Below are 9,964 nucleotides of genomic sequence, written 5' to 3'. Positions count from 1 at the left end.
CAGAAAATAGGCCAGGGCACCAAAATTAATTGGACCCCATAGTAAATTAGATAGCTAAACAAGTTGTCCATATTTTCAAGTTGGTGCAGTTTTGAACTTGTGAAGACACACTGTCTAAATATTTTGCAAGGTATGGAAGTCTGCATAGATTCGAGATTGCTGCAGTTACTGTTTGTTTTAATATCTGTAAAAACCAGCCCAGCAGGCCATAAAACAGGGCCATAAACAGCCAAAACAATGGCTCAGACACTGACCTGTCAGACAAGCCCCTTGGACATTGCCTGATTGCCCTGTAGGCCAGTCTAAACCTGAATGTAATTGCCATAAAAAGAAGGTGGAGCACGATGCTCTAAAGGGCGAGATGTCTCCAGCTGCCTGTCACTGAGTTTGCCAAAACTGAGGCCAGGGGTAACAAAAGCAGTGCCATGGATTGCCAGGGGCAAGCTAGGGGTTGCAGGTGTTACCCCTAAGATGTCCCTGCATCAGACCTGTCTCTCTCCCACTGAAATATTGGACATAATCACAAGAAGGATGCTGTACAGTGCTTAATTTGAGCCAGAGGTTTCCTGTGCTCAGCACCTTCATTCACTTAATCACCAACACCGGCGCAATGGTTTCACACTCGTTTGTGGTAGGGCCACATGTACCAAGCATTTTTGTGTTCGCAAACAGGCAGATTTAAAAAAATGCTTTTCACATGTATCAAACCCTATTGTGCAATTCGGTAGCCTGTTACCGACTTGCTAAATGGGTTTGCGATTCGCTATTTGGAAGGGGCATGTTTAGGGCATCCCTTCCAAATGGCGAATCCTAATGGTATCTATGAATGTTTTGTGACCGTGAATGTGGTCGCAAAATATTTGCATCTTACCACCTACCTCAAGTAGGTGGTAACCCATCCACAAATTGGAAGGGGTCCCCAAGGGACCCCTTCCTCTTTGGGAATGGAAGCAAAAACATTTTTACAGAGAGGACCAATTTACAATTTACAAAAAGTTAGTAATATAGTTTGGGAAAGTCACATGTGGAGAAGGGTGGTTTAACAGTTCCTCATTTTTGTTAAAACACCAGCTAGCCAGGCCACTAATGTGTCCATGGGTGCATTCAAAAATGGATTTCTTACAATTATTCTCTATATATTTCAGTTGAAAATGGGAGCCTTACTCAAGGACCTGTGTCTTTCCTGAAGGAGGGAGACCTATGGAAGAATATGTGTGCCTCAATTTACACATGATGTGGACACTGGGGACAGCCTACCTGTCAAAAACAAAATTTACAGGCATTCTGATCAAGTCAAGGAAAACATCTGAGCGGAAGTCAGCAAGATGCTGGAGTTAGGGGTGATTGCACAGTTGCCTTAGTCCCCAAACCTCATTCCAAGGGAGGTAAAACAGAGCTAGGATTTTGTGTGGACTACAGAGGTATCAATGCAGTCACTAAGACAGATACACACCCTATTAAAAAATCTGATTAACTGATTGACAGGCTGGATGCAGCAAAGTTTCACAGCACATTTGATTTGACATCAGGGTACTGGCAAAATGGAATGACATCAGGGTACTGGAAAATTGGACACCTTCGAGCCCAGGAGCCAAAGAGAAAGCAGAATTCCCCACCCCAGATACGCATGCCCTTTGGTTTATAGAATGCCCTTGCAACTTTCAAAAGGCTGGCGAACAAAGTCCTGGCTTGGCTAGAGTATTTTAGTGCAGCATATCTTGAAGATATTGCTGTCTATAGCTCCACTTAGCAGGATCACCTGATGCACCTTGGATAGGTCCTTGAGGCTCAGAAGAATGCAGGTCTCACTATCAAGGCAAGCAAGTGCCGGCTAAGACAAGACTCAGTTGTATACTAGGGCCATCGTTTAGGTGCAGGCCAAGTTCAACGCTTACAGCCCAAGATCCAGAGTATTCTGGATTGAGAGGCTCCAACAACCAAGACTCAAGTCAGGGCATTCTATAGCTTGACTGGGTACTACAGGAGGTATATGAAGGGGTATGGTACTATGTTGTGTCACCCCTCACAGAACTGACCGCCAAGAAACAACCCAAGAAAGTAAACTGGAGAGTGAGCTTTCAAAAGGCGTTTGACCCTCTTGAGGAAGCAATGTGCCCAGCATCCATTCCAAAGCTTCAGGATATACAAAGCAGTTCATTGTGCACACAGGTGCCTCTGAGCATGGGACAGGAGCAGTCCTATCACAGATCAACGATGACGGCCAGGACCAGTATGTTGCTTTCATTAGCAGGAGGTTACTCCACATAGAACAACATTGGAGTACCATGGAAAGGGAAGCCTTTGCTGTAGTTTGGTCCCTGAAGAAGCTGAGACCATACCTGTTTGGTAATCACTTCCTTGTACAAACTGACCACAGGCCACTCAGATGGCTGATGCAAATGAAGGAGGAAAATTGCAAACTATTGCAGTGGTCCATCCTCCTACAGGGAATGGACTTTACAGTGGAACACACACCTGGGACTGACCATGCCATTGCAGATGACCTATCCAGGTTCCTCTACTTAGACAATGAAGACTCTCTTGGGAAAGGTTATTCTCATTCCCTATCATTTGGGGGGGGGGGGGGTGGTTGTGCAGGGAAGTGTCCTTTTTAACATGATCCCCGCAACATTTTGCTCTAGTACTAATGCTTTTTGACTGAAAGCGCACTGGGTCTCTGCTAACCAGCCACAGTGCCAGTGCTCTTTCTACTAAAACAAGGAAAATGTCTAATTGTGACCCAATTGGCAAGGGCTTTAGCACCTCTGTAAGTCCCTGCTAAACTGCACCCTCTGGTGCCTAGGTAATGGGTACTAAATAGGGTCCCCAAGGGCTTCAACATGTATTATGCCGCCCTGAGGGACCCACACCTAAACAGAATGCAGACTGCCATTGCAGGCTATGTGAAATGGTTCAGACCATTCTGAAAACATGGCAAGGTACGCTACATATTAGGCCTGGGTGTGTAATTTCGCTCTGCTTGCAGAGTTTGCGGAACTTGGTAACTGAACGTTATGTGGAGTTAATGATAATGTTGATGATAAACTCCACACTTCACACATATTGTTTTTCCCCATTGGCACACTCGTCACATCCTTTTGTGTGTGGAAGTGTGTCAAGACTTGACAGTCGGTTGAGAAAGAGGCAGGGCCTCCGATGATGTCTCTGCAATCCCGGTGTGGGGGACTTACTTGTCACAACAATAGGGGTTTTTGGCCTCCAACGACCCTCAGCAGCCAAGGGGACTTCCTCCCCCAACCCGTAGTGCACCAGGAGGCCCCTTTGCAGAGTGGTTGAGAAAGGGGTGCGGTGCCTTCAACCATATCTCAGCAATCCCAATGTGGGAGAATTATTTGTTCAACAATAGGGGTGCATTGTCCCCAACGACTCTTGGCAGCCAAGGGGACTTCATTAGGGGTTACCAAGCAATACTCTGCCCGCTCATGGAACTCTGTGAAACTTGGCAGAGTTTTTTGGCAACACCGCGGAATTCCTCGGAGTGAAAATCCATGAGCTCTGCCCAGGCTTGCTGCATATAATATATGTAAGTCACCTCTATAGAGCCCTAAGGCGGGTGGATTATATTATATATGAGGGCACATCTGCACGAGAAGATATACCTCTTAAATGTCTAGTTCCATTGCTTGATATTGCAAGTAATCAGGCAGCCATCTTAAGGACATGTACTGGGCACTGGTAATTGTGAGTTACCCAGTTACACGATGGCTTCACTGAAACTAATGGTGTCTGGTATCAAAGAACCTTGTTTTAATAAATATGTACTGATGCCAGTACTAGATTTATTATGACAGGCACACAGAGGGCACCTTAGAGGTGCCCCCTGAAAACCTACTAGTACTCTAGTGTGCTGACTGACTGGTATCTCCCAGCCTGCCACTACAGATGAGTTTCTGACCCCCTGTAGGTGGAAGCCTGCACTCTCAGAGGTCAGAAACTATGACCTTCTCTGGTCGAAGGTGATCATACCTCCTCCAGTAGGATGTCTAGTGAATTAGCATGTCAAGGCCAGAAGCTCCAAAGCCTCTGTCACCTTTGATATGTGACAATTGCTTCCCCTCCAGACCTGGGGAACCCCACCTCTACCCTGGGGCCCATTTGGCACCAGATTAATTGGGAAATTAGATAGTCACTTGGCGTGTTGCACCTTCAGGCTAGGCACACTCCTGAGGTGGGCCACCTAAAGTTGACAGCCGAGAAAGTGTTTCACTATTTTAAATTTGGTGAAACTAGGAACTCTGAGCCAGGATTATTCCCACTCTCCACAGGAAGTGGTCATATAGGGGGGGTATTCACCCTAGGGGTAAGTAGTCCATTGGCTTCTACCCTATACTCTCCTAAAACTCCCTAGCAGAGAACAGAGGTCCTGCACTGACATTGATGCCAACATCTGCTTGGCTGCTTGCACAACAACAGACACAAAGACACACTTGTCCAGAAGCTGAACACCCTCCCCAAAGCCTTGGAGGACTGTCCAGCACTTCAACAACCAAGCAACATCTCCCTTGGTGTGGGGTAGCCACTCCCTGCATTTACAGAAACTGATCACACTTGTCCGGTACTCCTGCCTGATCCACCAATGGACCATCTCACCAGGAGGAGGTCACCATGGTTCTCAGAGGCCAGTCCCATCTCTCCAGCGAGGTTCGAAATGCTAGACTCTCCAGGAGCCTCACAGCACCCTGGGTACCAGAGCATTTGCCGCAACCAAGGCTTATTGAGCATTCAACCTGGACACCACCAACGCCAAAGCTGACCTGCCTACGAGGGGCTTCAGGATCAATGAACCATTCAGGTCACTCAAGCAAAGTGAGGGCCTCTAGCACAAACGACCCACAGGACACAACACCTCTGCACCCGAGCCCCAGAGCCCAAGTTCACGTGAACCTATGGTGTCCCCTTGCCCCAGAGACGCTCAAGAGCCAAGCCCCCTTTGGTTTGTGCTGGACTTGTCTCCAAGTCCTCACTTGCAGTCTTTCTTTTATAGGTACCTTGCCATTGACTTTAACGCATAGCGGTCGAGGCTGCCAACGCGACCAGCATCTACATTTGGACTCAAGTAGGGCAGGACAAACCAAACTGCTGTTGGTTTCTTCAACCATGGCTTCTAAGCACCTTAAGTCTCAAAAGGCACCCTCAAGAATTGCTTGCAAGTATGTGTATGAAGGGTATGTTTCTCCCATAGGATAACATTACCACATTTAAGGCTCATGCCTCCAAATCCGTTATTTGAGCTTTTTACTTTTTTACAGTACAAATTCTGCCTCTGAAAGTACTTATCTGATTCCGATGATCTTGGTGTCTAAAAATATATAAACACCTGTGTTATATTTCTAAATTGATCTCTGATTTCTTTTTGTGAGTGTCTGTCTCATTTATTGACAGAGGTGCCGATCACGATCCTGCAAAAACCGGGTACGAACCGTCGGACGGAGCACAATCTCCGCCCGACGCGTACCCGGTCGTCAATTTTCACAAACAAGGAATTACGATTCGCACGGGTACACCATTACCGTACGAATCGTAAAAAAGCCCGACCGAACAAAAAAACACCTACCAATGCGATCCGGGAAAGCGCCGACCTGACGTCGGGACGCTCGCAGCCAGCCATTCACGACCCAGGAATCACGATTCGCACCGACGTCACCCCGCACGGTGAATATTTTGCGGCAGCCAAAAACTGCCGGGAAATCAGGACGACGCGAACAAGGACCCCCAGTACGCGACGGACAGACGACGACGCGAACAAGGAGGACCAGTACGTGACGGACACACAGGACGACGCCACCAAGGAGGACCCGTACGCGACAGGACGACGCGATCAAGGAGGACCCGTACGCGACAGGACGACGCGAGCAAGGAGTACCAGTACGCGACGGACAGACATGGACCCGAACCTACGAGTCATCCCTGCCCTCATAGCAGTCCACCTCCTCTACAGGTTACGACGCAGACGCCGCAGAAGGTCAGAATAACTAAGGGAGGGGGGAAAGTGGGGTGGGGTGGGGGTGGCACGACCAGGGCAGGCCACAAAACAACCACATAAGTCACACACCACACATGGCCTGGACATACCTGACTCCCATGCCCTGGTCACCACGAGGGGGTGGGGGCGTGTCCTGATAAGCCAGCGACCGCCACAACGGAAGTCCGTCACCACGCGAACCGGCAACACAACCAGACAGGTATGTCCCGTACCCACGCCTGAAGAGCGTGGGTACGAGTCGGACCACGCCCACACACGTCACCCCAACAATGGCGGGACGGATCGCACCCACGTGGCAAAGGCCTGGGTACGGGCCGCACAAACATCACATAGCGTGGGGACGGACATGTACGGACCCTACCCCCACCCCGTATGCAAGGAGCGTACCCCTCAGCCCAACAGTGCAAGTACGACCCGTACCCCCACCCGCGTATGCATGGAGCGTACCCCCCATGCCAACAGTGCAAGTACGACGCGAACCCTCACCCGCGTATGCAAGGAGCGTACCCCCCAGCCCAACAGTGTAAGTACGACCCGTACCCCCACCCGCGTATGCAAGGAGCGTACCCCCCATGCCAACAGTGTTAGTACGACCCGTAACCCCACCGCGGACGTACGGACCGTACCCCCACCCCAACAGTGTAAGTTCGACCCGTACCCTCACCCGCGTATGCATGGAGCGTACCCCCCATGCCAACAGTGTAAGTACGACTCGAACCCCCACCCGCGGACTCACGGACCGTACCCCCACCCCAACAGTGTAAGTTCGACCCGTACCCTCACCCGCGTATGCATGGAGCGTACCCCCCATGCCAACAGTGTAAGTACGACTCGAACCCCCACCCGCGGACTCACGGACCGTACCCCCACCCCAACAGTGGAAGTACGACCCGTACCCCCACCCGCGAATGCAAGGAGCGTACCCCCCAGCCCAACAGTGTAAGTACGACCCGTACCCCCACCCGCGAATGCAAGGAGCGTACCCCCCAGCCCAACAGCGTAAGTACGACCCGTACCCCCACCCGCGAATGCAAGGAGCGTACCCCCCAGCCCAACAGTGTAAGTACGACCCGTACCCCCACCCGCGTATGCAAGGAGCATACCCCCCATGCCAACAGTGTAAGTACGACCCGTACCCCCACCCGCGTATGCAAGGAGCGTACCCCCCATGCCAACAGTGTAAGTACGACCCGTACCCCCACCCGCGAATGCAAGGAGCGTACCCCCCAGCCCAACAGTGTAAGTACGACCCGTACCCCCACCCGCGTATGCAAGGAGCGTACCCCCACCACACCAGTGTAAGTAGACTCGTACCCTCACCTCGAATGCATTGAGCGTACCCCCACCGTGTATGTGCCAAGCGTACATATCCTGAAATCGGAGGTGTGTGTGCAGAGTCCACCCAGCAGTGCCCTGAGACAGGAGGGGTGGTTGCCTATCACTCCCAGCAGTGCCCTGAGACAGGAGGGGTGTGTGCAGAGTCCTCCCAGCAGTGCCCTGAGACAGGAGGGGTGGGTGTGGAGTCCTCCCAGCTGTGCCCAGAGACAGGAGGGGTGGGTGCAGAGTCCTCCCAGCAGTGCCCTGAGACAGGAGGGGTGGGTGCCTATCACTCCCAGCAGTGCCCTGAGACAGGAGGGGTGTGTGCAGAGTCCTCCCAGCAGTGCCCTGAGACAGGAGGGGTGGGTGCCTATCACTCCCAGCAGTGCCCTGAGACAGGAGGGGTGTGTGCAGAGTCCTCCCAGCAGTGCCCTGAGACAGGAGGGGCGGGTGCCTATCACTCCCAGCAGTGCCCTGAGACAGGAGGGGTGGGTGTGGAGTCCTCCCAGCAGTGCCCTGAGACAGGAGGGGTGGGGGCCTATCACTCCCAGCAGTGCCCTGAGACAGGAGGGGTGGGTGTGGAGTCCTCCCAGCAGTGCCCTGAGACAGGAGGGGTGGGTGTGGAGTCCTCCCAGCTGTGCCCTGAGACAGGAGGGGTGTAACACATGTGTGTGAGGCCAGAATTATCCACATGCATACTGGCTACAAGGGAACATGTCCCCATGAACTCATGTCAACAGACTCCACACACAAGTACAGTGATCATCAAGGATGCCACGATTGTTGCAGGTGGAGACATGGCCCTGCATGCATGGCCAAAGTAGAAGGGCTCCGTCACACACAGCTCATGTAGACACAGCTCTGCGCTAAACATTGGGAACACCCTGCAGGGAAGAAAGCTGGGTACACAGAGGAAGGAATACACCCTGGGACAAGTGCACCATGCAGTAACTGCTTACATGAACAAAGAAAGTTAGCCAACACCTTGTGATGGCACACAGATCCCAGGGTCCCACCAATGAGCAGTACACTACTACATATCCCACACACCCAAACCCTTACACACCACCCAAAACCATGTAGCAGCCCCACCAACACCAATACCAGCATAGCAGTAGTGTGATAATGAAAACAAAATTAAGCTTTATTCAGCATGAGCACAATGTCCGTGGATCGCAGGCAGTTCAATATTCACAAAGCCCATAGGGCAGTCAATGATTCTCAGCTGGATGGGGGACACAGTGGGATGCGTGTCCCCTACCTTGCCTGCACAGTCAAATGGCATCGTCTTCCACACTGGTGAGGGCATCAGGGGGGGGGAAGCAACAGGCACCGCAGGGACATCAGGGCAAAGGGGCGGCATTGTGGGTGCAGGGATGGAGGACTCCACCACAGGGGGTGGGTCAGTGCCAAAGGCGGAGGCCAGGATGGCACTACACACCTTTGCAAGGTCCTCCAGGGAGTCCCCTGCACCCGAAGGGACCTCAGGCCCCAAGGAGGGGGGGGGGGTCAGAGGGATGGGTCGCAGCGCCACCGGGGGAGGGTGGAGACAGGGGGGGAGACTCAACCACCCTGACCGGGGACCTCCTTGACCGCTTGCGTGGTGGTGTAACTGTGGGGCTCAGGGACAGAGCGGCCATGAAGGAGTCCTTGGGGGAGATGTGGCCAGGAGAGCTGAGGGGAGGGGATTTGGAGGGAGTGGACTGGGTGGAATGCGGACTCCCACTATGGCTGCGTGTCACACGTTTGCCCCCCGACCCAGTGGGTGTGCCTACCTCACCCTGTGTGTGCGTGTCAGGAGGAGTGCGGTGGACCTTCCCTGCTGGTGTGGTGCCCGTGTCCGTTGATGTGGGTGCATCTCGACGTCTGGGTGTACGTGGGACAGGCATGGGAGTGGGAAGTGTGGATGGGGCAGGGGTAGGTGGGGGGAGGTCGCGCTGCAGGAGACCCACTGCTGCAGTCAGTGTGGAGTCGATGGACCTCAGCAAGTTGCGTTGGTCAGCCTGCGATGAATGAATGCCCTCCAAGAAAGCCTCGATGTTGGTGAGGGTTTTGCCGTGGGCATGGAGGACATTAAGGATCGCAGCCTGACCAACCTGCAGTTGCCGCTGGATGTCCACAGACTCTGCATTGGCGGCAGCAGTGGAGACAGGGGCAGGGGGTGCGGTGCCTGGCAGGAAGGAGACATGCTGTGACCGGGCACGCTGGGAAGGGACACGAGCAAGTGGGAGGCGGCTGGTGGGAACTGAGGGGGCGGTGCGAGGTGTTGTTCCGCTGTCAGCTGCTGGTGCAGCCACCGCCCACTCGGAGACATCCTCCTCGGACCTGTCAGCTTCGTATTCTGACGTGCCAGTCGACAGGTCCTCGGCCGCACTATCCTCCACCTCTGTCCCACTCGATGTGCCAGCCCCGATGTCACGGCTGGCACTGGTGCTCGGTCCCTCCGCCTTGCCTGTGTCCATGTCTCCCTCTGTGTCCCCCGACGATGCTGTGGGCAGGGTGGAGAGACATAAATTAATCAGACAGCTGTACACATCAGTCACATGAGTACAATCGACATAGGTAACACTGCATAGCCTGAAAAGGAAGATCCCTAACATCTACTAAACAAGGTACCGATGTAGGGCATGAAACACACAGTTG

The sequence above is a fragment of the Triturus cristatus genome, chromosome 3_2, assembly GCF_964204655.1.
Source record: "Triturus cristatus chromosome 3_2, aTriCri1.1, whole genome shotgun sequence".
Taxonomy (NCBI): domain Eukaryota; kingdom Metazoa; phylum Chordata; class Amphibia; order Caudata; family Salamandridae; genus Triturus; species Triturus cristatus.
Note: the sequence above shows the minus strand (reverse complement) of the source record.